The 17,132-nt window shown below is 39.4% G+C and overlaps 2 long non-coding RNA genes across 3 annotated transcripts in view; one reads left to right on the forward strand and one right to left on the reverse strand.

The window, feature by feature from the left end:
* The window catches only part of LOC137201827 (uncharacterized), a 26,627-nt gene continuing 9,495 nt past the window's right edge, over positions 1–17,132 (forward strand). Inside the window, exon 1 of the long non-coding RNA XR_010932372.1 lies at positions 1–122. This is a non-coding gene — a long non-coding RNA (uncharacterized lncRNA). The remainder of the gene's footprint in view (positions 123–17,132) is intronic.
* Positions 4,928–17,132, reverse strand: part of LOC137201826 (uncharacterized) — a 24,878-nt gene continuing 12,673 nt past the window's right edge. Inside the window, exons 3-4 of one of the 2 annotated variants that reach the window (XR_010932370.1) lie at positions 9,312–9,447; positions 4,928–5,252 (exon numbers count right to left, since the gene is read on the reverse strand). This is a non-coding gene — a long non-coding RNA (uncharacterized lncRNA). Of the gene's footprint in view, positions 5,253–7,735; positions 7,810–9,311; positions 9,448–17,132 lie in introns of those variants that run through there. The other variant, XR_010932371.1, reaches the window with a different exon arrangement.

Consider the following 17,132-nt stretch of genomic DNA (forward strand, 5'->3'; position numbering starts at 1 on the left):
TAATGAGACACCTCACACAGGGAGACCTCAAATTGATGTACAGAGAATGATCGAGCTACATACGCTGAGGATAATCTTGCTGGACTGCCGTTTCATTCATCTGTTTGGATCTTCAGTCAAGGGTACCAAAACGATGGTAGTATGCTTAACAATTCCTTTTAAAAGGAGTAGATAATATAAAGTGTGGTATGCCCTGTTTTAAAATCAATGATGTCTGAGGTAATTATAGGACATGGCAAAACTGCAGGGATAGATATCAGGTCAAATGAAGAAAAGCCATTCAGTTGCTGAGCAAAGAGTGCCTGTCAGCTCTGTTCCACGACACTGGTGACAAATGCCAGTGTTGCCAGTATCATTACAGGTAAAATGTCAGTCACAGTCCAACTTCCTTAGTCTCGAGTGTTTCCTGTGCAGTCTAAAAATACACTGGGAGAAAGTAGACTGAGCTCACCGGCTGGGAGCAATCTGCTTCATTCTGAGGAGAAACCAGACTCTTCATTCAGTATCTAACTGTGGCATACTAAAAGAAATTAAGTCATTTAAACAACCCCCAAACTATGATTTAATTAAAAAAGTGGTTATTGGATTTGATACCTCTTAAGGTGTTCTTGGTTCTTTTTCTTCCACTCTGATAATCTAAGAGTTAGTTTCCATTATCCCAGTCCTCCTTGAATCCAGTGAAAAAAGTACAACTCAGAGTAAGTGTGACTTTCTGAAATAGTATCTTTGAACTGTTAAAATTTTTAGAACTTTAACACCTAGAGATATCATGTTTGTGAGTTTGGTCAGTAATTTTACCAGTTTGATTTACTTATTGCATATTCACTGAATGCCTACTATGTGCTGGGCTATCTTGAGCAAAGATTTTCAGGGTGTGTACTCTACTGAGGACACATTTTTCTGAACCTTCACAGTCTCTGTATTACAGACATGGAAACTGACTGCTGCCATGCCAAGAAAGATGAGTTACCCGTGGTGACAGAGAGGGTCACTTGACTAGAGTTGCATGGATGAGCCAGATGAATTGGTCATCATTAGTCATTTTCAAGTCATGCTTACATGACCTGGAATAATGTAAACTAGTTACAAGACCTAAAATGTTATTTTAAATAGGTATTCTTAAAAAAACATGGCAGTATTCTTATGTTTTACAAAGTCTCTAAAAAGATGCAAGTTTAGATTAGATTCTTAAAAAGAATACATAAAGAAACAGGAGATATTTATTAATAATTAATAGTTTATTTAAATTCTTAAGAAATTATTTGCAGCTTTAAAATCATACAAGGATGATGAAGGGGAAAACAGGTAGGAAAATTTAGGAATCCACAAATCAATCAAAGTTATACACATTAACAAAATGAAGGATAAAAATCACATGATCATCTCAGTAGATGCAGAAAAAGCATTTGACAAGATTCAACACCCATTCATGATAAAAACTCTCAATAAAGTTGATATAGAGGGAATGTACCTCATCATAAAAAAGTTTTTTATGACAAACCTCAGCTAACATACTCAATGGTAAAAAGCTGAAAGCTTTTCCTCTAAGATCAGGAACAAGACAAGGATGCCCAGTCTCACCAGTTCTATATAACATAGTATTGGAAGTTGAAGTCAAAACAATTAGACAAGAAAAAGAAATAAAAGACATACAAACTGAAATGGAAGAAGTAAAACTATCACTAATTTGCAGATGACATGATACTATATATAGAAAACCATAAACACTTCACCAAAAAAGCTACCAGAACTAATAAATAAATTTAGTAATGTTGTAGGATACAAAATTAATATACAGAGATCTGTTGCATTTCTATACACTAATAATGAACTATTGGAAAGAGAACTCAAGAAAACAACCTCATTTACAATCTAATCAAGAAGGATACAATACCTAGGGATAAATTTAACCCAGGAGGTGAAAGACCTGTACTTTGAAAACTATAAGATATTGATGAAAGAAAATGAAGATGACACAAATAAATGGAAAGATGTACTGTGCTCATGGACTGGAAGAATTAATATTGTTAAAATGTTCATACTCTCCAAAACAATCTACAGATTCAATGCAATCCCTGTCAAAATACTCATGGCATTTTTCACAGAACTAGAACAAATTAATCCCCAAATTTGTATGCAATCACAAAAGATTTTGAATAGCCAAAGCAGTCTTGAGAAAGAAGAAAGCTGGAGTTATTATGCTCCCTGACTTCAAACTATGTTACAAAGCTATAGTAATCAAGACAGTATGGTACTGGCACAAAAACAGACACATAAGATCAATGCAACAGAACAGAGAGCCCAGAAATAAACCCACACTTATATGGTCAATGCCTCCTATGACAAAGGAGGCAAGTCCATGCAATGGGGAAAAGAGGGTCTTTTCAATAACTGGTGTTGGGAAAACTGGACAACTACATGGAAAAGAATGAAAGTAGAATATTTTCTCACACCATATACAAAAATAGACTCAAAATGGATTTAAATGTAAAATCTCCAGCCATGAAACTCCTAGAAGAAAACAGGCAACACTCTCTTTGCTATTTGTCTTAGCAATATATATATTTTTTGGATCTATCTTCTCAAGAAAGGGAAACAAAAGCACAAATAAATAAATGAGACCTAATTGGATTTAAAAGCTTTTGCATGGCAAAGAAAACCATCAACAAAACAAAAAGACAACCTACAGACAAGATCCAGTGCATTCAGGGAGGTATGGCCATAGAAAAGATAACCTACAGAATGGGAGAAAATATTTGCAAATGATGTTACTGACCAGAGGTTAATATCCGAGATATATGAATAGCTCATATAACTCAGTATCCAAAAAAACAAAAACAAAAAAACAACCAACAACCCAATCAAAAAATGGGTGGAAGGCCTGAATAGATATTTTTCTAAAGAAGACATATAGATGGCTAACAGGCACTTGAAAAAATGTTCAACATAGCTAATTATTAGAGAAATGCAAATCAAAATCACAATGAGATATCACCTTACACTTGTCAGAATGGCTGTCATTAAAAGGACAACAAATAACAAGTGTTGGTAAGGATATGGAGGAAATGGAACCTTAGCACACTGTTGGTGGGAATGTAAATTGGTAAAGCCACTGTGGAAAACAATATGGAGATTCCTCAAAAAATTAAAAATAGAACTACCAAAGCATCCAGCAATTCTACTCCTGGGCATTTATCCAAAGAAAATAAAAACACTAATTTGAAAAGATAAATGTGCCCCAGTGTTCATTGCAGCATTATTTACAATAGCCAGGACATGGAAGCAACCTAAATGTCCATCAACAGAGGAATAGGTAAAGAACACAATGGAGTATTACTCAGTCATAAAAAAGAATGAAATTTTGTCATTTGTGACAGCATGGATGGACCTGAATACTTAGTAATATAATTAAGACAGAGAAAGACATATACTGTATGTTTTCCCTTATATCTGGAATCTAAAAAAAGAACCAAAACAAATGAACAAATATAACAAAACAGAAACAGACTCACAGATACAGAGAACAAACAATGTTTACTACAGAGAAGAGAAGTGGGGAAAGTAGTGAAATAGGTGAAGGGGATTAAGAGATATAAACTACCAGTTACAAAGTTAATAAGTCACAGGAAGGTAATGTATAGCACAGGGAATTTAGTCATTACTTTATAATAACTTTGTATGGTGTGTAATCTATAAAAATATTGAATCACTTTGTTGTACATCTGAAATGAATACAATATTGTAAGTCAATTAAAAAGGATTTCTATGGACCTCCCACCCTGCATCCTCCCAAGCAAGGATGCAGTGAGTAGAGCAGGATGAGGTACATCTAGATAGCATAATTGAAATGGGGCATCAGAAGAATAGGACTGACTTATATTTTAAGTTACTCTTTTCAGATTTTCCCATTAAAAATATTTTTAAAAAGATAATTCTGTAGACAAGTAAAATTGCATTTCCCGGTTTAAAAAGTAGTGGTATGGATCAAGGATGACAACACGTAATGATATCTTGTTCAGGTATGTAGGAACTCCAATTAACTTCTAGGAGAAACAAGTTTGTTTCTATGTTTCTTTTTAAGAAGAAAAATTATCATTTTAATGAAACTTATATGTAAATTAACATCCTTACTTTTGATAAATATTCGCTTTTATTCAAAAATCTTTTATGGTTTATTCAATTGTCATTTAATGCGTAAACTCATTTTTTGTTTTTCCTAGTTTGCAAAATGTTTTTGTATTTTTTAGCTTATTGAAAATTTGAGTTTTATCTGGTCGAGAATTTTAATGTTTTCCAATGTGTTTATTTCCATTTTGCTAATGTTATTTCACTTACTTAATTTTCCTTTGGATTCATTTGTTATGTCCCCCACATGAAATTCAATAGATGTTTAATTCTTGTTTCACTTTCATTCTTAATAACAAAGAAACTATATTTCTAAAAAAAACCTAACAGAAATAAGATGTCTCATTAGGATAAGTTTTAACTCTTTAAGTGTCTTCCTATCTATCTTCTAATTTGACCCTCAGATTAACCCCTAAAGTTGGAGTTTATGATTATAATTTATCTCTAATTTATCTCCACATGTCAGATGAAGAAACCAAGAGGCCAATAAGTTAAGTAAATGACTTGTTCAAGGTAGAATAGCTAATTAGTGACAAAATACATCTCATGAAAATATTAAAATTAATTAAAATTAATCAAAATTAAAATACTGTAATCATAATGCAGATAGTCTACTTTGGGAATGCTGACCAAAATTATAATGGATTTTTTTTTTGTTTTGTTTTGTGTTTTTTTGCGGTTCGCGGGCATCTCACTGTTGCGGCCTCTCCCATTGCGGAGCACAGGCTCCGGATGCGCAGGCCTAGCGGCCATGGCTCGCGGGCCCAGCCACTCCGCGGCATGTGGGATCCTCCCGGACCGGGGCACGAACCCGTGTCCCCTGCATCGGCAGGCGGACTCTCAACCACTGCGCCACCAGGGAAGCCCTGGATATATTTTTTGATCTAAAAGTTTCTCATCCAGTTGCGAGTACTCACCATCCACATGCTAACAACTCCCACATTTCTGCTTCTGCCCTGACCTCTCCCTTGAGCACATATTCAAGTGCTTACTTGATGCTCTTCTTAGGTGCCTTGTAGGCATCATGATTGGAACAGAACCAAACAGTGAGTCCCATCCGCATCCCCAACATGTTCTTCCAGCAGAGCTACTCATGACAGTAAATGGCAGCTTGGTTTTTCCTGTTGCTTAAGATAAAAATCTTGGTGTTATTATTGCCTCCCTTTTTTTCTCACACACCCTCTATCACATCCATCAGCAAATTTTGTTGGTTTTACCTTCAAGACACATCCAGAATATGAGCAATTCTGTTATAGGTTGGGATTGGGAAGCTGACTCAGGAAACAACTAGCATGTAGGAAGTTCTTAGGGAGAGCTCTCGGGGTCACCTATCTGTGGATGGGAGGGGTGGAAGTAGGACTGGGCAGCAGGAAATTGGGCTGCAACTCAGGGAAGTTCTCCACCAACTCTGCAGGGAGATCTGAGACTGGGCTGGCTTTTCATAGATGCCTTCATTGTGGAGAATGGGCTCTTCTTTCCACTGTTGCATGGACCAATCAGTGGATACAGACTGACCACAGGAAGGGGGTGTGACCCTGGATGAGACAGCTCTCTTTAGCTAAAGACAGTCAAAGGAATGATTACTGCTGGAGGAAGTAATCAGGGTGATGTAATCAAGAGTCTGGGATTGGGAGCCTACTTCAGAAAGAGTGGTTCAGAAACGCTTTTTGGGGGAGTGCTGACATTGAATTGAGACCTAGAAAACTAAATGATGGGCAGGATTGCTGGCAAAAGAGAGTAGGGGGAGGTGGGTAGAAAAGTCAGAGTGAAAGCCAAAGTGGCTGGAGGATACTGAGGGAGGGGAGGGTGATAGGTGATGGAGTTGAAGATGTAGACATGGGCTTGATTGTGAAAGGCCAGGCTGAGTCTGGGTTTTACCCTAAGTGTAAAGGAAAGCCATAGGAAGTTTGAGTTATGCAGTGATCTTTCTGGTTGCTAATGGAGCATGGCTTTGAGGAGGGCAGGAAGGGAAACAGAAACAAATTTTGGAAGCTATTGTAGTGGTCCAGGAGAGAGACGATTTTGGCTCAGACTAGAACAGGGGCCAGGGAACTGGGGAGAGGTGGGAAAATATAGGATATATTTTGTGTTAGAGCTAATGGTGGATTGGGTGTGGGATTGAGGGAAAGCAGGGAACCAAGGAGACTATTGATAATAGTTTTGGGTTTGAACAACAGGGCGAAGGGTAATTTGATGGAAGGGTTGGTGACCATGAATGTAAATGAATGTTAATAGCATATTATAGCTCATATTTATTTTCATAAAAATAATAATTAGTATATATCTTTGTAGTTCCAGATATTGATGTCTCTTACGGAATTTAAAAAATTGGTGGGCATTAGTTTAAATTAGATTTATTTCTCCAGATGTGGAGGCCAGTGACAATAGAATCTAGCTATCTGTTTATGTTTAGATCTCACATGCAGTAACTGCTTGACTTCCTTGCTTTGTCTTGGATCAAGTTCACACTTCTACATTAACTGAGCAACTATATGGAAAGTTTGTCAAAACAATATGGATTAGCCATATTAAACATTTCAGACATATTTACGTTCCAAGATCTGCACCCCTCACTAAGCTCTGGTCCTCTTAAGCGAGTGAGGATTGAATACACACCCATTTACACTAGGTCCTGAGAATAGTGTGGTTCATTGTGCATCTGGAGAAAAGGAGGTAACTCTGTTATTTTATATGAAGACTCTCAAGAACAAGAGGAGAACTTGACAGAAGCCACCAAAAGACCCCAGAAGGGGCTGTGGAAGAGTCCCCTTCCTGTGGCGCTTCCACTGACTCTTCTCACCCCAATCCTGGACGTAGTCACCGTGGCTCACAGATGTGGGAAGGTCATAGGATGGAAGTGTGACTCTGAGGCATTCTGAATAATGTCCCAAGCTGTTTAAAGATCTGACTTAATAGTGTCACTATGATTGATGTTGACTGCAGTCGTGTCAGGAGGTTTGCCCGATGGCCCTGAAGACCAAAGTCTTTTCTGGGCAGAGCTATCTGGCAAGTGTGACAGCACTGGAAATGTCCTCCAGAACAGGTCAATGTATGGGCTCTGTATTGATTTTTTAGGGATCTGAGGGTGTGTCATCCGCCATGCTCTTTTGATCTTTGGCTCCTTTGCTGAATTCTTAATTAAATGCGTAATAGACATTAACAGCACCGGAAGAGTGACCTAACTAGGAGAGCTGTTATGCATGGGTTTGTGATGCCAAGGTAGGCAGAACGGTCCATTTTCTTGATGGCTTTGGAAGAATCCTTCCTGGCATCTCAGAGATGAGCGATGCAATGTTATGTCCACTCTTACGCCTGGTTATAAAGCAGGGTGATTTGGGTGGACACAGAGTCAAACGTGGAGCGGGACCACTAATACATTGTGGGGGACGTAGGGTGCACAGTCCTATCTCAACTTCCCATTCATAGACGTTTGCCAAAGGAAATAATCAGATTTCAGTCTCATGAAGATAATCCACCTATCAGTAAAATATTTACCAATTTCTTGCCAAATGTAAAAATTTAACAAAATACAGTCAAATTAAATTGAAGGTAAAAAACTTTTATGAGATGCCACCTAGTATGTACTTCGATTTGGGTCCGATCTATTTACCTAGTTTGAAGGGAGTTGTTATTTCTGCTGCTTCTTTTTATATACACAATGTCCAGTTTCAGAGTCTCTTTTGCCTGTGAATTGAGACAGATGGAATCATGGGAGACTCTGGGTTCTGGCTCTCCATCTCCTTTGCAGCCTTCATTCATCTCTGACATTCTTACTCCTATCTATTCAGTAAAGACAATGACTCACCGAGTCACAAAACAATCAGGCGCAAAGATTGAAATTTCTCTTTTTCCAAAGCCAGTTAGTCAGTCAACAAACAATACCATGTGCCAGCTAAGCACTGAGTGGGGCTCAGGAGACGCAGAAGCAAAGACAACTGTGATTGTGAAGGAGCAACTGCTTTTCCATGAGGTTACTTGGATGACGGCAAGGGAGACAGAATGAGAGGAGACAGAGAACCGGCACATCATTGATATTTTCAGTTAGATTTTAAAAAATATACTTAAAGCTTGGGAGTCAGCACACTAAATCTAGAATAAGGGACCAGGCAGGCCTCTGCTTGATGTATTAAGATCATTGATAGAGGGTTCGTTCACATGGGGTCCTGTGGGAGGAGGGTGACTGTTATGGGTAGAACAGGATGAGCAGCAGAAGAAACCTCAAGAAAAAGGAAGAGAGAAAAGAAATGTCCCCAGAGCGTGTGTATGGTTGCAGTTTTGCATTTTTATGAAATTGTCTATATACACAGAGCAAGTATGTTTCAAAAAGATTAATAATTGTTAGAGCCAGAAGTGACCCAAAGATCACTGAATTTAACGATTCTCTAACTTGGTGTGCATCAGAATCTCTTGGGGAGTCGGAAAAAAAAAATGTAATTGCATAGACCCTACTACAATGGCCAAGATACCCGGTCCCTAGGTGATTTCAGAACACACTATGGTTTCAGAAGGACTTACTTGTCCAGTTTTCTTATTTTACAGAAGAGGAAACTGGCATCCTGAGGTGCTTGCCCAAGGTCACCAGTTTAATCTTTATTGGCTGTACATCAGGCAAGAAAAAAATTGCATCCACTTTGGGAAGTATCCAGGGATAATTTTTTTCTTGTTTTATGGTAGAAAAGAATGGAAATGTGCAAGCAAATGAGGGGAAAAATCACTACATATGTATTTGTGAGTACAGTTGTTATTTTTAGCTATAAAATTTTGTGATACACAAAATGACATATTTTCTACTTTCTGTTTTTGCCTACAAGTTTTAAAAGATTTATTTTTATGAGCTACTTCTACCAGAATTTACATGGCGTTAGGCACAGTAAATTGAATTTCACTACAACCCTAATATAGGTAGTCCAGGCTTAATTTTTTAGATGAGAAAATAGAGGTGTCACTACAGCTCAGTAAGATAAATTATTAGAATTATAAGGGAAAAGAAAGTTGTCTGCCACACGTGTGCTGGCCCCATAGCCTCATTGTTCACCTATGACCTAGAGTCCAAGGTACTGAATTTTACCAAAATAAGTTTGTATTTAACTTCATCAAACTACCTGCATTCAACTATTGCCTTTGTGGCAGTGATTAACGCTAGCGTTTAGTGCGTGGTCTACAGTCTGTTCTTACGACTCACTTACCAAACAGAAGTTCTTCTTTTGTAGTAAACCAGCCTCTAGGCGTTTGTAGCACAGGGAATTGCTCCTCAAGGGCTGGAGGTACAGAGCCCAGCAGCAGGGGGAAACAGCCACCTCCTAATGTAACTGCTCAGAAAGGCTGGAGAAGAAAATGCAAGAAAAGAAATCACTTCCCTGTCTTATAAACAGTCAACTGTGTCTTACAACAGTGAAGCCGGTGCTGCAAATTATTCAACTTGAGTAACTGTGGCTGAACGTCACTGTGAGGTTTACTTGGGAGTCATATTAATCCTTGTCTTGGACATAATGTGCCAGATTTCTGTGATGACAAGCAGTTCACAAAGGGGCCTAAGTACAGTCTTGGGAGCGAGGTTTTAATCAGACTCAAAAATAATTCAGAGGCTATTTTGGCTTCTCCTTGAGTGGGCCAGAGGAAATACTCCTCTAGTTTGGCTCAGGACAATGTGGGGATTTTCTTTTTTCCTTTGATTGTTTTACTTTTTGTGATTATATTTATTCGAATCATTAAAAAATTAATGTTCAATTGAGATTGGAAGTACGCCACAGTCACATAATGGCGGCTGGCAAGGAAGCATCCTTGACTCGTAGATCAGCTCCTTGAATTGTTCTGTTCTGCTCACTGGGAGCAGTGGGGCTATTGGTCACTGCACACGTGTGTTTTCTGCACTCACAAGAACGTTAAGTTGTAATGCTCAGCCAGAATTCATAATTAGAGATGAACTTCAGGGTTCCATATTTTAAGCTCTGATCTTTTGGAGGTGATTCCAACTGATCACTGATCAGACTTCCTATAGTTTTATACAGTGTTAAGTGAGCTTTGTGTTTATAAGAGTTGGTGGTATTCTTGTTTAGTTCGCTGGACATTGATAATTTTAATTGGTTAGTGCCTGTTAAAAATTCAAAACATCTAGCAATATTTTTTTGGATTGGTCTCCTAAAGCAAAGGAAATACAAGCAAAAATAAATAAATGGGACCAGATTAAACTTAAAAGCTTTTACACAGCAAAGGAAACCATTGACAAAATGAAAAGATAACCTACTGAATGGGAGAAAATATTTGCAAATGATATGACCAATAAGGGGTTAATACCCCAAAAATATAAACAGCTCATGGCACTCAACATCAGAAAAACAAGCAACCTGACTTAAAAATGGGCAGAAGACCTAAATAGACATTTTCCCAAAGAGGACTGGCAGATGGCCAACAGGCACATGAAAATATGCTCTATATCGCTAATCATCAGGGAAATGCAAATCAAAACCACAATGAGATACCGCCTCATGCCTATCAGAATGGCTATCATCAAAAAGAACACAAATAACAAATGTTGGCGAGGATGTGGAGAAAAGGGACCCTTATACACTGTTGGTGGGAATGTAAATTAGTGCAGCCGTGGTGGAAAACAATACGATCATTTCTGAAAAAACTAAAAATAGAACTACCATATGACCCAGCAAGTCCAATCCTGAGTGTATAACCGAAAAAAAAAACCAAAACACTAATTCGAAAAGATACCTGCACCCCAATGTTCACAGCACTGTTATTTACAATTGCCAAGGTGCAGAAGCAACCTAGGTGTCTATCTACAGATGAACAGGTAAAGAAGATGTGCTATATACACACACACAATGGACTACTACTCAACCATAAAAAAGAATGAAAGTTTGCTGCTTGCAGCAACACGGATAGACTTGGAAGGCATTCTACTAAGTGAAATAACTCAGACAGAGAAAGACGACTACTGTATGATATCACCTGTATGTGGAATCTAAAAACTAAAACAAACTAGTGAATATAACAAAAAAAGAAGCAGATGCACAGATGTAGAGAACAAGCTAGTGGTTACCAGTGGGCTGGGGCAATATAGGAGTGGGAGAGTGGGAGGTGCAAACTATTGGGTGTAAGGTAGGCTCAAGGATGTACTGTACAACACAGGGAATACAGCCAACATTTTATAGTAACTATAAATGGAATATAACCTTTAAAAATTATGAATCACTATATTTTACACCTGTAACATATAATATTGTACATCAACTATACTTCAATAAAAAATTTCGAAACATCCACATAGAGATGTTGAAGAGCAAATCTTCCTTTATCTTCTAGCCATCTAATTCCTCTCCCAATTACTGTTACTTTATATCTTTTTAGAGTTCTGTTACATATTCACAAACATATACATATATATGTATATGTGTATATATATATATTCATATAGGTGATAAGTATATGTGTATATATACATTTTTTTCTTTTCATACAGATTGTAGCATACTCTATACACTGTTCTGAACTATACTATTTCCCCCTTAACTATATTTTGGAGGTCTGTCCATCTCAATACATAAAAAACTGTCTCAGTCTTCCATGGAAAGGCATTTAGGTTGTTTCCAATCTTTTGATATTACAAACAAAGGTGCATTTTCACCTGTGGGAATACAGTTGTGAGATAGATATCCATGAGTCAACAGCTGGTTTGAGCAATACGTGAACTTTCAATTTTAGTGATTATTGTCAAATTGCTTTCCAAGTGGTTATGCTAATTTATATTCCCACCACCAATGCAGGAATGTGTCTGTTTCTATAAATACTGGCCAACATCGTATTTTCAAATATTTTGATCTTTGCCAATCTGATTGTTGAATGCTGTTCTCACTACACAATGATGGAGGAAGTTTTTAAAATTGGATTTAGGACAACTCCACACAAGTTTTTGAGGGTGTGAGATAATAGAAAATGTATATATTGGTCTCTGTCCCAGTTCCTGACACAGGGCTCCTAAAATCCTTGTAAATTCCTAAGTGATAGGATGGGGGCTGGTCACCGGAAAGACCAAGCCTTGGTTAGAAGCTTGGAATTTTTCAACCCCACCACCCAAAGAGAGGAGAGGGGCTGGAAATGGAGTTAAGAATTGCTTATGCCTACATGAGGAAGCCTCCGTAAGATCCCAATAGTAGGGGATTTGGAGAGCTTCCAGGCTGGGGAAAAGGTGGAGGCGTGGGGAGAATGGTGCCCCTGGAGAGGGCACGGAAGTTCCACACCCCTTCCCACATACGTTGCCCTGTGCATCTCTTCCATCTGGGTGTTCATCTGTATCCTTTATCATTTCCTTTTTTAATAAACCAGTAGATGTAGTAAACTGATTTCCTGAGTTCTGTGAGCTGCTCTAGCAAATTAATCAAACCTGAGGAGGAGTTGTGAGAGCTTTTGGTCTATAGCCCATTGGTCAGAAGCACAGGTGACAATCCGGACTCGCTCTAGCCCTCTAAAGTGGGAGACAGTCTGCTGGGACTGAGCTAGTAGCATGTGGGATCAGATGCCTCTCCAGGTAGACAGAGTCATAATTAAGTTGTAGGATACCCAGCTGGTGTCATGGAGAAGCGCTTGGTGTGGGTAAAACCTCCCACACATTTGGTGACCAGAAGTGAAGTGTGCAGTGAGAGTGAGTGTGCAGTGAAGGAGGCAGACAGGAAAGAAACACGCGGTAGGAAAGAAAATGTTTTTTTCCCGACTCAGGAGGTAGAGTGAACAGTTTTTATAATACGGAGGGCTTATGTTTCTCTAACTTTAAACAAACCTTGTAATACTAACATCATCTTAGGTACCTATAAGTGCAGGACTGGAAACTTTCAATGACTGCATAAGGCAAAAAGGAGGGTGCAAAAAGGGTACAAGTTTAGTTTAGATTTTTATATACTTGAGGGTCTAAATCCCACAACAATGGCTCCCTTGGTTATATTTCTCTTTTGCTCTCTGCTGGAGGTTTGTTTCTTTCAGCTTTTAGTTTTCTCGGGAGGAATGAGGTCAGGTTCTTACTGCTCAAGTCTGGTGTGTTAAACAGCTCAATTAGAGTCAGAGTCCAGGCATTTCCAGGAAGTTTGCTGACTGGTGTCACTGAACGTTCACGGCTGCAGCTTCCCCGGGGCCCCTTTGTGCTGCCCCCCATTCCTGCTTTCTGGGTCAGCCCTGTCATCCATTTCACCTGATCAGAGTACCCTTCTCTCAACATTTTATAGTACCTCTCCTTCAGGGCACTGTGATGGAGGGAAGTTTTGGCTTTCTGATTTAGGAGAAGTAGGAACAGGTTTTTGAGGGTTTTATGCACATGTGAATGTCGATAAAATCTTGTTGTTTATTTTTTTAAAATACCGTTTCCAAAAGAATAGATACATGTATATGTATAACTGAATCACTGAAATTAACACCTTGTAAATCAACTATACTTCAATAAAAATAAATTTAAGGAAATACCCTTTCCACGCTTTTTTTCCTGCTCTTCATTCATAGCACTTCTCCTGTTTCCCAGAGAAAAGAGACCAGTGGGGAGAAGCTCCGGCAACCTCCTGCTTCTAGTTTGTCTCTGACCCATTTCTCGACCCTCCCTTTCCTCCTTGTTAAATCAGAGGGGCCGTCCTCCCTTTATGCCGAGCTATCTCTCTATCTCTTCCCTGGATTTCACCTCCTCCTGTGCACTCAGGAACTCTCTCTTTATATCAACCTCTCCCTTCGTATCAATATATTATCGTGCTCACAAGGTCCTATTTTGAAAATAAATCAGCAGTAACTCTGCCTCGACGGCACCTCGTTTCCTCCCAGCCAGCAGAAGTGTAGTTCGCCTCTCATTTCCCCTTCAGCCTTCAGTGGTAGGTTCTGAACCCATCGCTTCACTGAAATCACTCTTGCTAAAGTCTTTAACGACCTCTTCCATGATAACTTTACTGAAATTTGCAGGCTCCATTTTCCTTGAGGTTTGGACCCCTCTGTAGTGTGCACCACTCCCTCCTTCCCAACAGGCTCCCTCTTCCTACTTGACGCTCTTCTCTGTCTTCCAGACTCTTCCTCCTTGCCTTATCTCCCAACGCCCAGGTTCCCTTCCAGTCCTCTCCAAGCTCCTCGTCTCTTCTCCCATTATGTAAGCCAGCCACATCCATGGTTAAAACCATAGTATATAGAGTCAGCCAGATTCAGATTTGACACTTAATTCCAGCCCTTTTAAGTTTTGTCATCTGGACAAGTCACTTAACTCTCATAACCTCCATTTTCTCGACTTCAAAATAAGCATAATAATTCCCACTTCACTGGGGTGTGAGTTGGGAGTCAATGTATTCAGATAAACTATAAAACGTTTTATTGATTGATTCAACAAAAATTTCAAAAAATAATCTGAGCCCATACTATATTACAGGTACTATGTACAAGGTTTTCTGGACTGTGACATACAATAAGAAATACCATTTATAACGCCACTAGGACACACGTACATACAAACAAATTTTCCTTCAGAGATTCTTACTCTTCTTATGTTTAATGTGATATGCTTTGTTATTTTCTATTCTATTTCACAAACTTATACTGGTTACTATCTACTAAATTTCCCAATCCTCAAATGAAACATGGCCTACAGTTTAGAAAACATTCTTCTAGGCTCTGGGAATATGGAAGCATTGGCCACACGGAACTTTCTTCCCAGAGCTGAGCTGTCCATTAGAATTTTCTGCAATAATGGAAATGTTCTGTATCTGTCTTGCCCAATATGGTAGCCACTAGCCACATGTGACTCTTCAGTGTTTGAAATGTAGTTGGTGCACATGAGGGACTGAATTTTCAAATTGTATTTCATTTTAATGTATTTAAATTTACAAAGCCACGTGTGGCTATGGTATTGGACAACAGTTCTAGCGTGTGGGTGACAAACGAAAAAAGTAAGTGAATAAAAGAACAAGATAATTTCCAAGAGTTATCACTTACCAGGGCAGTGATGATGTTATTTAGGATGGAGTGACTGAGAGTGACTTTGGGAAGAGTCTAGGCTGCGCGGTCAGAGAAGACCCCTCGATGGAGGTAATGTCTGATTTGACATCTGAGTTTCAAGGAGCTAGGCATTTGGCCATCTGAGGGAAGAGGATCCCCGCTGCAGAGAACAGCAGATGCAAAGGCCTGCAAGTGGAAATGAGCTTGGTGTGTTTGAGGAAGAGAAGTCCTATGAGGCTGGAACATAGTGGCAGTGAGTAAGTACTAAAGGAAGGTAGCTGTGCCGCTGAGTATCCGCACCTATGCCCCCCCGCCCCAACCCAAGCGTCCCGCAGGCATTTCAAACTCAGCTTATTCTGTACTGAACATCTGAAAGGTGTTCCTCCTCTGTGTTTCCTGCTCAGTGAGTGGAACCACCATGTAACCTGGCATTACCTTCCTCCCCTCCCTCTCCCTCACTCTATCAATTGTCAAGTCCCGTCATTGTTCTTCTAAATGTCCCTGGAGTATGACCACTTCTCCACAGCCTTGTGGGATATTTTCTTGATTCATGGACTCATAATGGTTTCTTTGTCTAAATCTATTCTTCACACGGCAGCCAGAGTGATCATTCTAAAATACAAATGCAACCATGCCACTCTTTGACTTAAAATCTTACCGTGTTCCAAGGCACTCAGATTAAGACAGCAACTCTTTAACAAGGACTTACTAGGACCTTTATCAGCCTAATGTGCTTTGCTCAAGTCTGTTTTCAGCAACTTGAAAATGCCTTGCTGTCTATTCTTTGAGCATCTGTGAAGAGTGTTTCTTCTGCAGAGGGTTTTCTTTACTCTATCTCCTCCAACCTTTGGATGACATTCTCGGGATATAGCTTAAGCAACGTTTCATCCAAGAAGCCTTCCATGACTCCCTGCCCCATGTTTGACATCCTTCAGGTGTTCTCACTGCACTCTGAACCATCCCCATGTAGCACTTATTTCACCACCCTGTAACTGTCTATTTACAAATCTGTTGCCTGCACGAGGGCAGGGCTCAGTCTCCCATGTTTGTTGATGCATAGCCAGCACTTACCACAATGCTGGGCATCAAGTAGATGCTCAGTAAATATTTGCTGGATGAATAAAAAATAAATAACATGAATTCAGATATTTTTATTGACAATTAATGATTACCTACTGATTAACAATAATAGCTAGCATTCATTGAGTATGCTTAGCGTTTTACTCTATCTCCTTCATCTCCTCTACCACAACCCACTAAGATAGGCATTCTTATCCTCATTGTATAAATTGAAAACTGAAGCCCCTGAGGATTTAGAATAACTTGCCCGAAGTTACACAACTGGCAAGTGAAGACAAAATCAAGAAAACCCAAGTAAAACAAAAAGCAAAATCCATTTTCTTAATCCCAACACCAGGTGTGATGAGCTTCCTGGATTCCCTTGTTCTAACGGAGACTTCACAGACAGCAATGGGTTTGTAACTGCAAAGGGATGCTGCTCACGTCAGAGTGGTCCTGAGCTGAGTCATTATCCTAGACTTATAAACTTTCATTTGCCGAACTTGAAATAATGCCCAAGACTGAACTATTTCCTTCCGTTTGGTTGGGTGGATCTCGAAAAGGTATTCTGAGAGTAAGCTCCTAGGGGGTGCTGGCTGAATACCTGCAGTGGGCTCCGGGGCACCTGAGGGGCATGGATGGGTGCTGTCCATGGAGAGAGGGGAGCCAGGAGCTTGGGAACTGGGGCGTTGACCGTGCCGCGGCAGAAGGCATTTTGCATTTTCTTTGTGATCACTGATCCATTAGGGGAGTGGCCTTGTTTTTCATAAGATTTCAGGAACTGCCACACTGAATTGTGATCCTGTAGCTTGGTAGAAATTCTGACAGACTATTGTTTGAGGGCCATTTGGGGATTTGTAGTCCAGTGACTTGGTGTGACTTTGGGGACTTTGATTCTGTCGTTTTGGCCTGTGCCTGTCATGTTTACTGTGGGTTGAACAGTTAAGTAGAGTGTCTACCTCTTGTAAAACTCCAGGCGCTGGCCAGAT

This window comes from Pseudorca crassidens, chromosome 11 (assembly GCF_039906515.1).
Source record: "Pseudorca crassidens isolate mPseCra1 chromosome 11, mPseCra1.hap1, whole genome shotgun sequence".
In the NCBI taxonomy this organism is placed as follows: domain Eukaryota; kingdom Metazoa; phylum Chordata; class Mammalia; order Artiodactyla; family Delphinidae; genus Pseudorca; species Pseudorca crassidens.